The sequence below is a fragment of the Passer domesticus genome, chromosome 3 (assembly GCF_036417665.1).
Source record: "Passer domesticus isolate bPasDom1 chromosome 3, bPasDom1.hap1, whole genome shotgun sequence".
NCBI classification, from domain to species: domain Eukaryota; kingdom Metazoa; phylum Chordata; class Aves; order Passeriformes; family Passeridae; genus Passer; species Passer domesticus.
The window spans coordinates 50033509-50043252 of record NC_087476.1 but is presented as its reverse complement, the minus strand read 5'-3'; the positions used below and the strand labels follow the sequence as shown (position 1 = coordinate 50043252).

The window sequence follows — 9744 nt, the reverse complement described above, 5'->3', positions numbered from 1 at the left end:
ACAGAACAGCAGGAGCAAGTTGATGATTAAAACTGAAAGATTTTGTTTCAATGCAAAAGAAAATATTACAAATAGTGAGATCTCATAAGAGAAAGACTGGTAAGAAAAGCACAAATTCTAAGAAAATTTTTCATCTTTGTTTTTATTTGTTAAGGGGGAGGAATTCAAGATAAAAGTCATTCTCAGCACTGCCCTCCTCACATCCAGAAGAGGGCAAGAGCAAAAAACAAGGCCCAACACTGAATAAGTTGGACAAGTTCCTAGGCAGCAGTACCCCTAAAACCTCCTCCAGCAGATTGCAAAGTTAGAATGATTATTTAGAAGATGGGATGGATGAGAAATCACAGCAACACAGTGTCACAGTTTTGTTCATAGAATGCTCAGGGAGGGTACACAGATAGAACATACAGGGAAACCTTCTCCTTTGGTACCCATATTATTCTGAGTATGAGAACTGTTCACCTTAGAGTGTTTCATGCCTAGAAAGGCAGTAGCCATTGATCATCATTTCTCAAGAGGTAAGACTGAAAACTTTTGCCAGTACCACACCAGAAGTGGGATTTTCCATAACTGGTGGCATTCACAGTGTGCTGGCTAATACAAATAACTCATGTGTCTTTCTGTAGGCCTCCTGTATCCAGCTTTCTGTCCTACACTGAATATCAGAACACTGAACTTTTAAACTGATCAATATAATCATGGCCTATAAATCCAGTAATTTCAGCCTCATCCTTCATTTTACCCCTCAAGACAATTTGTCAGAGTTAGATGCACAACATGAATAAATTATGAATCCTTGTTTCACACAAATGCCCTAATCACCAGTCTAGCAGGATGTCTGTAAGTAAAGACTCACTCCATTATTGCTGGTCAAGTCACTCAGCGTAAAATAAGTGGAAATCAAGATTAAATGAGCCAGAAGAAGAGCATAAAAGACTGCAACTCTACATTAACTGTAAGCTACAGTTCCAGTCTACTGGGGGAAAGGAATCATTCTCTTCCCCTTCTCCACTAATTGTTTAATTTCAATACAGAAAATTCCTCAAAACAAAGACTGGAGCTTAGAGCATCACCTTGCAAAAGAGTGACCTGATGTCTATACACACCAGACAATAGCTGAGTTTGTTATTTCCATCAGATTCAGCCTGTCTCCCATCTAGAAGAGATGATGGCTACTCCTACACAGAAAGGTAAATAATGCCAAAGCCTGCTCTCTGTGACATCAACTGTTCCAGACCAGCCACATCTACAGCAAAACCTATACATTTCTAGCTCAAACTTTTTATATCATAGCCCTTTAGTCACAGACTGCTGAACAAATCTCAGACTAAGTGGATTGAGCCACACTTAGGCTTCTCTGAAAAGCTGAGGAAGTGAGGGTATCTCACCAAAGCTCAGGATTCAACAGGAGGGACCAGGAATGGGTTCTACTAAATCCACTAAAACTGACAACAGAGCTGTTACTAAGGTACATTGGCAATATTTGAACACTGTATTATCTATAAATCTAATCTTAATCATCCTCATAATCACTGTGTCCAACTTCTTGTTCCTGTATGGGCCCAATTTATGATTCCTGTTCACTCACTTCTCTGCCAGTCATATACACAGCACTACAGATCAGTGTAGCAGACACACAGTTCTGAGCTGCTGGAAGACCGAATTTTAGAAAGGTACTCACATTGCACTTATTAACTCATTTCTGGTATTCTTGTCTCCTTTTGGAGTGATTAGGAGAAATACACCTGGTTTGTCTACCATCACCAAGATAATTACTTAGTTTTGCATTGCACCTCTTGATGCCTTATTTTTTCCCCCTGGTCAGTTAGCTGTTCTGAGCCTACTGATACAAGAAAAAGATTACAACAAAAAATTAAATATATAAATGTGCTTGTTGGAAAACAAGTGAAGAAGGATAGGATTCCCTGGCACCTGTAACTAAATATTTTTAAATCGTCATTACATGAAAGCTTATCAAAGGGGATTCAGGAGCAGCATCTCAGGTGGCACACTCTCAGCCCACGTGTTATCTGCTATTTTGCATCACTCCCCACAAGCAGGCTTCAACACTGAAAGACAAATGTCTGGGAGAGAAGATTAAAAGATTGATGTGGTGAAATTCACCCTCAGCCCAAGAATCTAGCACACACACTTTCAACCACACTGATTTCCCCTCAAGGAAACAGCTGTCCAAGGATCACAGGAACAAACCTCTGCATCAATAGCCCACAGGGAGTATGAGCCTTGCAGCAGTGTGTGCATGTGCTTGTAGCCATCACCAACTCTTACCTGTCGGAACCCAAGACATCTCTCTGGATGCCCTGGATGTCTCAAAGCCCTGGCAGGGGCTCGGAAACCCTGGCAGGAAGCCAAAGACACCTAGAAATTCAATCTTAATTCATGGAGCAAATTGCCAACCTTATATGAAGAATTACAAGCCACAAAAATTTAAGTAGCATAGTAGTAACAATCACAAGGTGAAGAAAAAAATTTTAGAGCACTGTACAAGAGAATTTTGAACCTTGTACAGGGGGGTTTCGAATTCTATACATAAGAATCAAACATTCCAAAATAGAAAGATTTAAGCGTGCACTATCCTTCTTCTTTCTTCTCCCTAGCATCCATGTTCAAGATGCTGTTATCATTCACAAATTAGTTTAGAATAGAAAGTCACTGTCTAACATAGGTCGTAGGTATTGAAACATTATTGTAAACATCATATATGTAGTTTTTAGTATAAAAGATAGCACCAGCCCTAAAGGCGGAGTGTGTGCCTCAGACCAACCTGCAGAACAGACCTTGGCAGGCCAGATAGAAAATATTTGAGATAAAGAAATAATAAACAACCTTGAGAACATGAACCGAAGACTTCTCATCTCCTTCGGCTGCTGGGTTGGGGAAAAGAGACTTTTAACAGAGACACACCTTGGGATCTTCCCAACCAGACCAGACCAGAGGAGATCCTGAGATTACCAACACCAGTGAGGCACATTTCACATTTCTGCTTTGATGACATTCAGTAGTGTGATTCAGCTTTGATTTTGAGCCAAAAAAAAAAAAAAAAAAAAGATGAGGAAAACAATGATAGAAAGCCCAATTTATCTTTAAAACTTCTACCTCAGTGACCTGTTTCCAATTTTGTCAGGTCATTCACTGCCTCCATCCCCCAATTAGCTATCATAAATTCCCACCAGCAATCTTTTCGAAAGAGGAAGGGTTTGATTTTGATGAAGATGCAAGCAATTAAAATAAAACAAAATAAAGTCAGGGTGCTGACAAAATGGTTGGATGCTACCTCAGCCTTTACCAAAAGAAAGAGGCTCTACATAAAACAAAGCAGTCAGCCTCTGTGTTTTTACAACCTATTTTGGCACTTCTGAAGTACACCCTCTCTGCAAGGTGCCAGCTCAGTGCAGTCACTTCCCTATCGATCTGTCTGCCGCATCTCTGGAAAGGTCAAGTAGGATGAGGGCCTTTTCCAGTGCTCTTTCAAATCACTTCATTCCTTCCCAGAAAGGGCGAAAACTCTCAGGTGACACGCTAATTAATTCAGTCCTTTCAGCTGTGAAGAACTGTGACATTTATAATTTATTCTGAAAGAAAAAGAAATATAATATAATCCTATTCAAGACATCACAGCATCCCTCACCAAAATCTTGTCTTGCACTGTTTCATTCAGACAATACAGCAAATGTATCAGGTTCACACTTTGTACATACCTGCATTCTATACTTGCCTGTTTAAAGGTGGCTTCAGTGTTACCACATATAAATTACATGTATTTACATGAGATAAATGAAATCACAATATTTCAAAATAGCATCTACAAACTCTTAAGCAGAGCAATTTCAAACTCTTACTTAAGGACTACTACTGAAATAATTTCCAAAAAACAAAGTTTTTTGTTTCTGCTACTTCAGAAACAGTACAGTTACATATTTCAGTCACTCATGGTAGAAGTTCAGTTTATTTTATATTTTTAAAAAATGGTGAGGTCAGATAGAAAAGTGAAATTTTCCTTCAGGAAATGTCAAGACGATCATTGCAAACAAGAGATGTATATAAGAATACAAGCACTGCAGAGCAGTGAAATTTAGGGAAACTTTCAATGCACTATCTATTTAGAATAATTTCTGACAAGTGCCCAGATCTCAGACTAAATGAAAACAATCAAAATGCAGATTTTTTTGTTGTTGTTGTTGTATTCAAAAGTGCCTTTGCTTTCCTTGGATGCAGTCAACAGGTCTGACTATCTCCCTGGCAGGGCAGGACCCTTGTAATGGCTTTAAATGGACAAGGCTGAGTCAACTGTTAGAGCAGGTCTGGTTCAGATGCAGTCTGTCCTTCAGACAAAGGGATTCCCGCACACAATCTGCCTTCTGTCAACACCAGCAAGCAGAGCAATTCTTCAGCTGCAGGAACCTTACCCCTGGACCAAGGCAGAACAGAATCATTTACCATGCAGCTCCTCACAGTGGAGGGCCATGACAGCTGTATGGATGCTGGTGCAGGCAGCTCTTGAGTCTAAGTCTCCTTGGTAATAAATAGCTCTCACATTTTCAGTAGCTCTGGATGTCCTAGATCCTTTGGAGAAATAACAACCCTTTAATACTAATGACATTTAAGAATCAGAGTGATTTACTGTAGCTTTTCATCAAACTGCTCTGCTTATATTTCTAAAAGACTATGTCCTTCCCAGTCTTATGTTTCAAAGTCATCAGCTCTTGTCCTTTGCTCTCCCCACAGCCATATCAAATAATTTATTTTAACAGCAGATCAAGCATCAGTCAAGGCCCTGTTGCTTCTTCTGGGAAGTTATTTCAGAAGTTAAATGCTGAATGTGGTGGTTTGTAACTTTATTCAATGTTTACTAATCTTATACCTAGCAGTTCTGAGCCAAATATCTTATCCTGTATCTTAAACAGGCTTTCTTCTATCACGAAGCTTTGATGAATTTAAATTGTTAAACATATTAGCATTCAGTCTAATCTTTCTAAACTAAGTCAAGTCCTTTCAAGAAAAGCTCTCCAATCCCTCAATGCCTGATTAATTTATTTAGGTTTGAACTCATATTTCCTGATAATGGCCACTGGAAGTGCCTGACTGTCATCTTAGAACCATATCTGCCTTTGCCATGACTGCATCAGCACTGGTGGCCTAGTCAGGTGAAAATCAGCTCATACATCCTCATTTGATCTGTTTTATCCCTTAAAAATTCTTATTGTTCCTAGCTTTTTACATAGCAATGTACAAAAGAGTTTCACTGCTATAACTACAGTCTTACTTGTTTCTGATCTATACACTTATCTTCCTGTACAAGGAAGTATTTCCCAAATTTTCTCAGAATTCTACAGCTAGAAAAAGTGAAAACACTTTGAAGAGCTCCAAAAATCCATGCTTGCAATAATAGATTGATAGCACCCTTTCATTCATAATTTTTGCCTTAGAAAAGGATCTTTCAAAGAATTCTAGAATAATTTAATTTAAAATGGATCTCTGGACATCATTTGATCCCACCTCTCACTCAGAGCAGGGTCAGCTTGGACATTAGGTCTGACAACTCCAGCAGAATTCTGACCTTCTTCAAGGGTAGAATTTTATCTCCAGACAACTTGATCCAGTGTTTGACACTGCCCACTTTGAAAGAAAAAACACTTAATAACATCTAATTAGACTTTCCCTTGTGGCACTGTGTGTCCTTTATCTCCCCTCTTACCACTGTGTGCTTGTAGGTGTGCTCTGTCTTACTCCAGTTCCACATTTTTCTACTAATTTATGTCTTTTCAGATAATTATTTACACCCTAGAATTGTATCAAGTGATGCAGAGGACTAATAAAAAACAGCATGTCAGCCCGACACAAAGTACTGTTAGTAAACAAATGCATCACATTTCATCTCATTTTCTATTTATGTGCAAGTTCCCACATACTCTTGTTTCCAAGTTGGTTATAAAGGCTTCTATATTTTGGCAGTCAAACAAGCCTGTAGCAATATGGATTACAAGTATTTGATTAGTAACATATGTATTATTTTCCCTATTATTTTAGGATAGACTGTAAGCTTTTTAAACCAAATTAACTTCTATTTTCAAACATTCTCATAGAAAACTTTGATTTTAGCCTCATTTAACTGTGTTCTAGCTGTACTTTATTGCTTTACTTAACTAAAAGCTAAGGCAAACTGCTCCCTCTGTTCTCTGCCATGCTAACACCAGCTGCTAGCCTGTTTCTACTGCACAGTACCAACACACCAGCCCTCCTTCTCTTAATTTACTGCTCCTTCCAAGCACACCAGCTACAGCAACTTTTGTCCAACTATCAGTCCACTTAATAGGCCACAGTAGTTATTTACACTTTAGGTTTGATTACTTTTACCTAGTTCAGCTCTTCCCTTTCTTTTTACTCATCAGGTCTTGCAGCTATTATCATAGATAAAATACTTCCAGATGCTTCAGCTATGAAGGCTCCACCTTTACATCAGCATCCAGCTCTCAAATAGTGTGTGAATTATCAACAAACTAAGCAAAAAAAACCACAGAGATAAAATAGTGTACCCTCAGAAAAGATAATTACCTCTTCAGTAAGAACAAATTTCCTCTAAACATCCTTATTTACTGCTTTCTATTCCTCAGTCATCTCAGTAATTGCCAGCTATTTGACTTTCTAAAGCTTTTCCCTCAGCTGGCTCTGCCCCATTTACCCTCAGCATCTAGCTCTATCAGCAAAAGTAGGGAGTCCCATCAAGTCAGCTGCAAGGTTATTAGTTTATTCATAACACAGAACTCACAAAAGGGAACTAAATCTGTGTCAAACCCACGACTATACAACAAACCAGCAAATTTCCTTCACCCAGAAACAAAGCAGGGGACAGGGGACCAGGAAAGATGAAGATGCAATGCCCTGCTCACGAGCCTGCTGCTGTTTGGGGGAGCCTGTGAAACATCCCTACACTTGATCATCACAGCTGGAGCAGGACAACAAACAGAACACCCTGTGCTGATTACATGGCACTGGGCAAGAATGCTGAGAATGCTCCCTGCCTAGGTAGAGGGTACCCAGAGAGATGGACCAAGTGTCCTGCTTCCCCCACCTGGCTGCTCAGTCCAGGCCTGCAGGCATCAGCAGTAGCCACCACTTCACGTTATTCTGTAATTCTCGTTGACGTATCTCTGCACAATTACACCCATCAGTGTTCCACAGCCAGAATAATGCTTCCAAAAGCAGGTGGACGTGTTGACTGCATGCACTGCAGAGTATTTTGTCACCTGCAGCACATGTACAGGAGGGGCACTGGCTCCCAGGGGTGTCAGACTAGGTGAGCACATGCTGCAGAGCTACATGCCCAAGAAATGCTGCCAGTTACCCCATCACACAGTCAGGGCTGCTGTTCCAGAGAGCTGCCAGTTCTAAAAAGGCCTAGGCTACACATAAAGTCTTCAGATTTCCTGTGGACACAGTTTCTTGTGAGTTTCTATCAGTTTTCTTCTTCCTGACCCTTGAAAACCTAGGACTATAAAACCAAATTGGTACATTTTGGTTCTCTTGCTTTTTGAATTCTCCTTGTTCACTAGATCCACAACAAAGCCTGTTTATATTCCCAAGGACATTAAACCAAGTGCCTTGACGCTCAATTATAAGGTCTCACCATTACTTATGTTACAGGATTTCACATCTGCCTTTTAGCTCCACCCTTCTCTAATACTTTTCCCAAATCCTACTTCAAACTGTTTACTCAAACTTGTGTTTTCTCCCCAGAACACTGGTACAATTTTGAGAGTTCATGCTACTTTTCCCTCCTAATCTTGCAATTCAGATGACACTTAAGGACCTTTTATTTCCCTCCTCTCCTCCCTTCTTTACTTTGGTTAAGTGTTGGAGGAATGGGAGCAATCTCACCTCTTTATCAAATGAGCTGGTAATATTTTATTCCCTCTTTCTCTCCCATGTGTCATGTACATTGTCAACTGCACCAGATCATAAAACAAGTAAAGGAGAGCTTTGCTTGATTTATGTAAAATTAAAGTCATAGATCTCTCCTAAGATAGGAATTTTTCAATTCAACATTCAAAAGTCAGAACACATGTCCAAAACCTAAAGCTTAAATCTAAGTGAAGCTGGAGTTCTAAACCACACATACTGAGCTTATTGCAGATACTGTATCTTGAACCAAGCTACAAACTAAACCTTTGTGGTCTCTCAGTTTGTAACTTAGACTTTGTAGTAGAGAACTAGATGAAACAACACCATTTAGTCACTGAGAAGTTTAATACAGAATGTAAGGTATTGTCTCCTCTTTTCCTTTTATTGGTAGGCTGTTGCAGGGCCCTCTGAAGTGTACCACTAATTAAGAAACAGACAAGCTAAGGTTATTTTCACTATTTGTTTAGGTTATACTCTTCACTAATGCAATCTGGCAAAAACATCTTTTGATCTATCCTTTTTTTCCAAGATGTAATCTGAATGCATTACAATAAAAACTTTCATTTAGTAGCCAAATTTTACAGAAGATAATTTTTCTATCTGTGAATTCTGAATGTCCTCATCAATAGACAAATTACGTAATACATAGTAAGAGCTTTTAAGGTACACTAAGTAAAAATACCTTTTAACATTTTCATCAACAGAATGATCAAGCTGGTAATAAATTTGTCACCTGGGTATTACTCATGGATGCTGAGAGAGAGAAACGGATAGTTTCCTAGGCATCATTCTGGGAAAAGCTCAGAGAAAATAATTATAAAAGAATTAAATGCACCTGGTGTTTGTGAACGTGTGGAATGTGTTATGGAAATATGTTTACCAAAGGGTGGTTTCTTAATTAGCCAATCATGTGAAATGTATTGATTAAATGACCAATCAGGTCCACCTGTGTCAGACAAGGATCTAAAAGATGTCTCAACAAATACAAAGCTTTTTGCCCTTACCGCCTTCCGACAATGTATGTGTGTCACTCATTATCTGTGTCATTTCTGACTCAACAGTGATGTTAGACTTTCTAGTGAAAAAACTGACACCTAAATTTAAACACTAAAAAGAAGATAAGTGATGTGCCTCAAGTCCAGCAGTAGCTAGTAGGATAGCCCAGACTTGATCCTATGATTCCCAGATATTGAATAAGAAACCTGAGCACTTCTACACATGTGAGGATTGTGAAGTCTTCCCATGAGCAGGAAGTGGAGAAAATAAATGCAAACAAGATGAAGTCCATTTCCCTAGTGAACAGAAATACTCCCAGATTCCCTGGAATGCCTTACTACAAAGTCTCAGCCATACAGACGATTTGTTGACACTGGATTGACAGTAGTTACAATTTCTGACCTAGATCTCAGCACAGAAATACTTTTTTATCATGAGAACTTTAGAATTGCTCTGTTAAGCATTCTTTTGGAAAAGATACGCTGGCAAAATTTTAGCACTCATGTTTCATATACACACCATCTGCATAAGTAACAATCTCCATTTGTCAGAAGAGATTAAGACATTGCTTTTGTGTGACTGCAAAAACAAGTTGGCAGTCCACTCCATGATTTAAATATAGTAATTTGATGTACTTCATGCTGATCACTGCTATATTATACTTTATTATATTTGCTGATACTTTAAGTACTGCAAATTGGGCAAAAGACCATAAACGATAATATGCGTAAGGAAAACTATCATTTGAATCATCATTTATATCTCTCAGTTTGAGTGAAGTGTTTATGAAACACTTAAAATCTAGGGGTACATCTTCTGTTTCTCCAC

At 38.9% G+C, this 9744-nt stretch overlaps 1 long non-coding RNA gene across 1 annotated transcript; it reads right to left on the bottom strand.

Moving 5' to 3' along the window:
• Positions 1 to 3573: 3573 nt before the first annotated feature.
• Positions 3574 to 8741, bottom strand: LOC135298078 (uncharacterized). The gene is made up of 3 exons (XR_010360049.1): positions 8603 to 8741; positions 5518 to 5637; positions 3574 to 4584 (listed from the first exon to the last, which is right to left on the bottom strand). It is a non-coding gene; the product is annotated as an uncharacterized LOC135298078 (long non-coding RNA).
• Between the last annotated feature and the right edge of the window lie 1003 nt (positions 8742 to 9744).